This window comes from Aricia agestis, chromosome 3, assembly GCF_905147365.1.
Source record: "Aricia agestis chromosome 3, ilAriAges1.1, whole genome shotgun sequence".
In the NCBI taxonomy this organism is placed as follows: Eukaryota; Metazoa; Arthropoda; class Insecta; order Lepidoptera; family Lycaenidae; genus Aricia; species Aricia agestis.
In genome coordinates this window covers 14,370,217-14,378,805 of record NC_056408.1, presented here as the reverse complement: position 1 = coordinate 14,378,805, position 8,589 = coordinate 14,370,217, and positions in this window count along the sequence as shown.

Genomic DNA, 8,589 nt, shown 5'->3' with positions numbered 1-8,589 from the left:
AATAAATATTATATTTACACAGCGAATAAAGGCGAGACCGTACTACTAAATGTAAAATGTCAGATTCACGTTTGTAAAACGTCAGTTCTATGGTACGTTAAATATCGCGTCGTGTCGCGTAGTGAGGTCTCAGCTTTACATTGCTTGTTCTGCTTGTCTTTGTCTGGCATATGCACATGGCATGGCGTAAACGTCACGTGACTGACATAAACACTGCAGACCTCGCATGCTGCGTAAATATTTTATTAGTAAGCGGGTCCATATTTCTATAGCCATTACAGGCTATTACTAATTAAATATTATTCGACTTCTTATAATCCGAATTACGTTACAAAGACGTTGTAAATAAAAAAAATTAACTTGAAGAATATACATATATTTAAACTCAATATAACCAGAGGTGAAAATTACACCAGGGTATATGTAGATGGAAATAACTTTTCGGTCGAACATTTGCTTTTCGTAAATTTTTGACAAAATTTATTCAAGTGAATGTGACGAACAAGCCTTATCGTCGCTCCAGACTTACGCGAAGTTACTTTCGCGGACCTTTAAGGTGAAACCGCACTAGTATGACACTACACTGCAGCGATGCGACACGACACTTCACGTTGCATAGTAGTTAGTACTGACGTCTAGTGTCGCGTAGCTGCGCTGCCTGTAGCGTGGTGTCGCCTAGTGCGGTCCCACCTTTAACATGTAGCTGGCTCGAAATGTGTCGAAGGGCTTTAGAATGTATCGGGCGTTCAATCATCGTGTATGTTAAATGTATATTAATAATGAAATATATGTTCGTTGTCGGTTTTGATGTGTTATTTATTGATCGTAACTCTTAATGTACGGCGATAGGGTTTATATTAGAATAACGATATTTACTCGTGTGTGACTGATCTTTCCGTTGTATATTGTGTCAAGGAAGCCTTCTAAAATCTCTATGTGCCCTTTAGAGTTGTTAGGTAGATTTTATATATCGGTCGTATTGAAGTTTTTACATGTTATAGTAATATTTTACTCCATTAATCATAGACTTTAGGTGCGTACTACGTAGCTAGAACGGCGAACTCGTTTAGTAGATATTTGTAGAACTCATATTTACAAAGGAGAATTAATAAAGTGGTCCAAATTACCACCACTAACGAGACCCATATTGACTTATTGTCCATTAAATAAACAGTAATTTTCATTACTAGAGATCGCCCAATGGTCGAAATTCGACCTTAGTTTCAACGACATTAGGACTACTACCTATATTTTGTAAAAAAAAATTGACTTGATCTCAAACTGGCCGTGTAAGCATTATCTAATAGTATCTAAGATTCAATAAAAAAACTATAATCCATTTTCAATTTGTCAACTTGTTGTCAACAGACTTCAACCATAAATATAATTCGTATGTATAGGCTTGTCACTCAGAAATCTGTCATTTCTCATGTGTGTTTGTTGTAGTGTGTGTAATGTTTTATTTGTTAAAAAAATGTATGATAAAAGCATAATTTCAAAATAATATTAGTTCGATGCACTCCTTCACCATATAAACTATAACTGTGCAAAATTTCATGCACCTACGTTTCCCCATTTTTTCGTAAAAAGGGTTACAAAGTTTTTCGTTCGCGTATTAATATTGATTTGACAAATTAAAAACAAGCTGTCAGTAAAAAGTTGTCATAACTTTTTACTACTTACATATGAAAAAATATTTTTGAGTGAAAATATTGACATTGATATTCATCTATTTCAGTGAAAACATAATAGAAAATGCCAAGCGACATGACATAATATAGATTGAGTAGTTAAAAAGTGCAATGGATCATATTAATACTATTTTATGGAATAAAATGGTAGAAAACTTTTTCATTCCGTCATAACTTTTTACTTACAGGATATTATTGGTTGCGGTCCAGTTATAATGATTCCGTATTACCAATAACACTTACGTAAAAGTCTGCTAAATTTTAGCTGACCATTACGTAAGTGTTATTGGTTGTAGACATTTGCACCAAACTCAATACGTTTTTATTACATCTACAATTATAGTTTTCATACAAAATGGTACAAAACAAGACTTTTCATTCAGCCATAAATTTTCACTGACAGGGTATTTTCGATTGCGGTCTGGTTATAATGATTCAGTATTTAGTAGACAATTTTACTATATAGGGCTCCGTTAGTGGTGGAAATTTGGACCAAACTCCATACATTTTAAAGCATACTCCTTTGTAGTATTTTTACTTTTTACCCCTTTTGGACCGAACATAATATTATTCGATTTGTATTTTTATAAACTTTATGTTGTAAATAGATATTGTTTACGTTGGAATAATATTATCTTACAACACAATAATATTTTTCTAGACGAGATAACTTACAGCGGTTTCAGACGAATGGCGCGTGTATGCGGCACGCGTCGGCGGCACGCGTCGGCGGCAATCGACGGCAGCCGTTGACAGTTAATGCTTGCAATTGTGTACCGCGTAAAGGTAAGCGTCCACAGGTCGGTATCGTACGCAACGGATGTCTCGCATCAAACGGATAATTTTTTCACAGTACGTCCACTGTATCGGCAGCGTACGGATTACCGACTAGCCAGTATGTTTATCTCTTACTTAGTCCAAACAAATTTCCTGAGTCAAAATTTCTGCTTTCGACTTTTCCATCCACATTGAGCATTCATTTAATTAATAGGATAGTCGGTATTCCATACGCTACCGATTCAGTCGACGCACTGTGAAATAATTATCCGTTTGGTGCGAGACGACCGTTGCGACTTGCGTACCATAGTACCGACCTGTGGACGCTTACATTTAGGCCGTGCGTCACAACTGGGAGCCTACCACCACCTCTAAAAGCAGTATTATTTTAATATTACTTCGAGATTTGGTACCACCTCCTCTTAAAAGTAAGATTACTTTAAGATGTTTCATCAAGACGTTTTGTGTCGTCATCCCATTTAATTCGCTCTCAGCGTACCATGAACTCCATTTTGACACCGTTTGACAGATCAGCAATAATACTTTAACGTCAAACTAGCGATCTTAAAAAAGTTGATATTTCACAGCGGATTTAACATTGTTTTGCATTTTGTACTGTTTAGTTTAGGCCTCTCGCCCTCACTACTTACTTACTCTCAAGGACGAATTAACAAACGAATTAGAGAAATTATAAAATTTCTCATAATATATTTTTATGATCACGGGTCTCTGGTTTTTATTTTATTTTAAGGACACAGGGACCTACCCCGTGACAACGTCTAATAACTTGATACTACGAGCTACATGCACGAAAAAGATGACCATGATGACCAAGTCATTGTCGCGTTCCGCAAGCGAGAGCGTAGCACGAACGAGAGAGACGCATGATCGGCTCGAGCGACTGTAATTTTTGACATTGTTACGTCAAACTACCGTCCGTAAACCGACTTTACAGACAACAATTTTTTTAGTAAATTTACATTTAACAAATGAGTACGGTATGACATTCGGAGTCATTCTTTCACCGCTGTTTCTATTTTTGAGAGTTTCTTTAATTACCAATAAGAAAAAAAAGTAACTTAGTAGCATTTTCTTATTGTAAACAATAATTTTACAATGTTTTCTATAGAAGCGTCCATAGATATATTTATTTTATTGAAATATATTAAGATGTAGTATAAAACCTTTCAAATTCTCTAGTAAGTTTTGTCTACATAAGTTTAGACAAATCATTTGTTACACATTCGTGCGAGACGAAGCGCTTAATAGCTGCTATCTCGCGTCCACCCATAGCAAAATATGAACAAATAATTGATATCGTTCGTTCTATCCCACCCCTAAGCAGGAATAAAACAATATTGTTTTCATACAGTATAAGAAGCTTATGGTACGAATCAAAGTAATGTTATTGTCAACTTACAACAAAGTGTTCTGGAAACATGATAGTTTTGGGAAAGGTTGTGGTAGGCCCCCTGCAAACGTCTGCTGCCGTCGACTGCCGCGGACACGAGCCGTTCGTCTGTAAGGCGCTGTGCAAACGACGGGGCGGGGCGGGCCGGTCAATTTCGCCGCGTACGCCCGTCGATGTCGGCGGCTGCCCGCGCCGCGTACACAAAGCACACGCCGTCTGCGTTACTGCATGCAAACTGGTTTGTGTGATACACGGCGAGCAGTCGCGGACATGCGCCGCCAGTGCCCGCCGGGCACCTGCGGTGCGGTCTTTTTGCCCGCCGTGTGCGTTGGTAATATAGGATTCCCTTTGTGCTCGCGTATCGTTAGCGGGGAAATTGACCGGCCCGCCCCGCTCCGTCGTCTGCAAAGTGCCTAAGCGCTCTTAGAACGAGCTTAAATTTATTTATTTGACTGTACAAACATAGTACAAACGGTACAGCCCATTTCATAAGATTGATAATTTAAACGAATGTTAGGGATCAGTTCGATAGCGATTTATTATTTGACTTTATTGACAACACAAATAATTGATATGTTTTATCGCAGTCATTCTTAAAGTGTGCTTCGTGAAGCCCTAGGAGTCCGCAAAGGCCTTGTAGGGACTCTGTGAGCGATACTTAATTACTTTAAGAAATGAAATCCGACACCAGCATGGAAAAAATTAATTCAAAGACAAAACATTTTCAAGGATCCGTCAAAATGTCACTTTTTAAAAGGGTTCCGCCGTAAAAAATTTGAGAACCGCTGTTTTATTGCGAAAGATCCAACCTGCGTCCGCTTGCGCTTCGCGGCGCTACTCTTGTAATGAAACGTGTACTTTCTTGTGTAGTTTTCAATTTTGAATCGCTACTTTATTTAAATTTCCGCGTCGCGTCTCCTCTCGTGTTGAACTGGCCCTTATTTTTTAGTTATTAAACGAAAGAAAGCTAGATTATAATTTATAATATGGTGTTCTAATGTAATAGTGATCACTGTGACTGTGCGTTCTCGCCACGTTGGCCTATTATGGACCAATACAAAAAACTAAGAACGTGGGAAATATATTTTGTCTTTGATTGTGCTTGCTTATATCTAGCTTCGCAAACAGGGTCCATCCTGGCCCAACATGGGGAGAAGCCAACAATGTGTGTTTTGACAGTACATATCACAGGCATTTACAGATAGTGGAGATAGCTAGTCTTCGCTGACGAAATGTGAATATTTTTATAATGTAGATGTTTTTGTTAACCTAAGACCTAAGTATCGAAACGACCGTAGGACTTTCGGAGAAAGTATGGCATAATGTTTGTATTCTATTCATAAATATAATAGTACCTTAAATTTGAAACCAGTTTTTGTAAAAAAAAAATATTCTTGAACTCTTCTTTTTTCGTCAATTTCCTCTTTACTCGTCAGGCCTTATCCTCTAGTGGCCAATTTTTTTATCGTCTTGTCTCTGACTCAGGATCCTGAGATTTTATGTGTCTTAACTCTATGTTAGTTCCTGTTATTTAAACACTAAAGGCGAAACCGCACTAAAGCTACACTTCACGTTCCATAGAACTGACATATTTTGTAAAATTCTATAATTGAACGTGCAGTCGCGCGTTATAGTGTCGCGTAGTGTGGTCTCACCTTTAAGCTAAAATTGTGTTGTATAATGTATTCGAATGTCGGTTTTATGACAATTCGATACAAGTAATGGCTAGGAAAAACTATAATTATTATTATCTATTGTATTGATGTAGGACGTGTATTGTTTAAATGTACTTACTTCGATCTAAAAACGTTGTATTTGTCCGATATAGAAAGAGAACAATGCAGGATGCAGTTGTTAATAAAATGTAGGTATGGTTATTTTTAAATACATATTATATTAAATTATGAAGTGTTGCCACAGAATAGATAATAAGCTTTGGGTGATTGGTGGTAAGCTAGACTCCGCGTTGAGTTTATATTTTATCAATTGAATATGTTATTAATCGAGTACTATTTAATTATAATCCATAATATTATTTACTATAAATTATTATAATATTGTACTTGATTATATATTATTTGTTGCTATTTTAATACAAATACAGCGTTTTTAGGTTTATTTATTTTTAGGTATTTAAAAAATATATAACATTGCTGTCGAAATGTGTTATGGTATTTATATTATGCTGAATTTGATGTTACTATATTATTATACGTGTTACTGGTTATTGTTTGTTTTTTGCAATTATAGTTTGTTATGAAAAATCGTGAAATATAGGTAGGTGTAAACTTTTTAGTCGAGTGTTCATGCAAGAGGTTTTTTGTTAATTGAACTCACAAAATGAAAACTATTTAGATATTCAAATGGAGCCTTTTCACGTCAATGATGTATGATGTACCATCGAGAAAGTTGATTCCTATGCAATTGACAGACCAACGTTATTTGGTCGAATATGTCAATTCAATGTGTTAATTGTGATCTGTCAGCTGGGTTTGACGTAACGCGACCAAACTACTTAGGTCCCCGATTTGCATAGGAATCAACTTCTCTGATAGTACCTACATTGTATGTAGGTAGCTACAAATGAATACGATTACGAACATGTAGATTATAGAGGGACATAATATTTCATCTATATGGATTGTACATAGGGTTGCCAGGTGAGTGGCGAAAAAATAATGGACAAACCCAAAGTCCAAACGGGGAGGGGGGGGGGTGATATATTATATACTTTAACTTACTAAACGAAATAAAAATAAGGTAGGAGCTTCTAAAAAAAATAAAATCACCTAAAACTAGGTACCAGTAACACCAACTTTCCTCAAAATACCGGACATTGTTCTGTCCGATATGACCGTTTATTTTTTACCGGACAGTCCTCGAAAATACCGGACTGTACGCTTAAATACCGGACATCTGGCAACCCTAATTGTACATGCTATCAGCTATATAAACTCGTTCGTTGCACGTGGTCAAAATCAAATTCAAAATGACCTCATGGAAACGTTTTACTTTCTTAGGGTCAATTCAGACCGCAACGCGACCCGTAGATGCATTTCTTTTAGTAGGGATTTGAAAGATTTGCAACACGTCTCACGCAATTGAATTCTGTCAATTTCGTACAAATTTAGAAAATATGCATCTGTGCGTCGCGTTGCGGTCTGAATTGACCCTTACGAGTATGACACCAGCGATCAGAAAGTAGTGTTGGTAAAAATAGCATTAGCAATAATCATTGATTGTTAAATTCCCAGCAGCAACATAAAATTATTCGTACTTGCTAAAAAATGCGATTGCTAATATTTTCTTTCACAGCAATAGTCCGCGATCATGAAAAAGTTCACGTCCGCGTTGTTACGCACCGCAGCGCTAATACGAACCAAGAATTCACGATGCCGCGATTTTATTAAATAGCAAAGCAATAAATAGCACATAGCATGATAATTGATATGACATGAAAATTAATATGTTTAATAAAGTAAATAGAAAATAGCATTAATTGCTATTATTATCAGAAAGACGGTATGCTACAGCATTGGCTAAGTTCAAGTCAGAAAAATCTTGCAAGTATACTCGACCTTTTAACAAGTTTATTTGGTTTCCTTGAACGGTAAACCTTGGTGGTGTATTTTTTTTACAAAATGTATTTATGAAATTAATAAATAAAGATTTTCGAATTGAAAAATTTTGCTTTTTATCCATTCGCCATTGTAATTTTATTTCTTAGGGCCTATCCACATATTCACGTCACGACGTGTCAACGTGGAATGGTGCGGTAACGTGGCACGGTACGTTAACGTGACGTGTAAATTTACATCAACGTAATGTAAAAATGCACGATTTTTTTCTTCTCTTTCCCCGTTTTTAACAATAGCAAAAGCATACGTTTCGCTCGGTCCACATCTAGATCAGTAATGAAGCATGTAGTAGTTTTAGTGTACCGCAGACTTACAATTTCAAGTTGACAAACTAAATCGTATAGTATACTGATGGCGGCATAAGAGAGCTCGCACATTGCATCCAACTGAAAGTTGTGCAATTTAGTTGGATGCAAAGTGCGAGCTCTCATAACTCATAAGCCACCATAGAACAGTCATACTATACGATTTAGTTTGTCAACTTGAAATTGTAAATCTGCGGTGACACTTACAAGGCATGGCGACGTACAATGTTGCTATATTATCGTAACGTAATCGTAACGCCTCCGTGGTCTAGTGGTATAGAGCGCGGCTCTTGACTCGGAGATCGTGGGTTCGATTCCCGCGTTGGAAACATGTTATTTCCAAGTTTGGCTAGGACAATGCAGGCTGATCACCTGATTGTCTGACAAGTAAGATGATCCATGCGTCGGGTGGGCATGTAAAAAGTCGGTCCTGCGCCTGATATCTCGCCGGTCGTGTCGGTCTTCCGTCCCACTGGGTTATGAGAGTAAAGGAATAGAGAGTGCTCTTGTGTACTGCGTACACACTCGGCCACTATAAAATTACTCCTGCGTAGCTGGCCTTTCAATGAAACCGGCCACCGTCACCGAAACCGGTGTGGGATCTATTATTATATCATCGTGTTGTGCATTTTACGTTATGTTAACGTAAATTTGCACGTCACGTCACCGTACCGTGCCACGTTACCTCAGCGTTCAATGTTGACGACGTCGTGACGTGGAGATGTAGCAGGCCCTTAGGGGCGCTAAATAAATTTTGGGGACCTGCA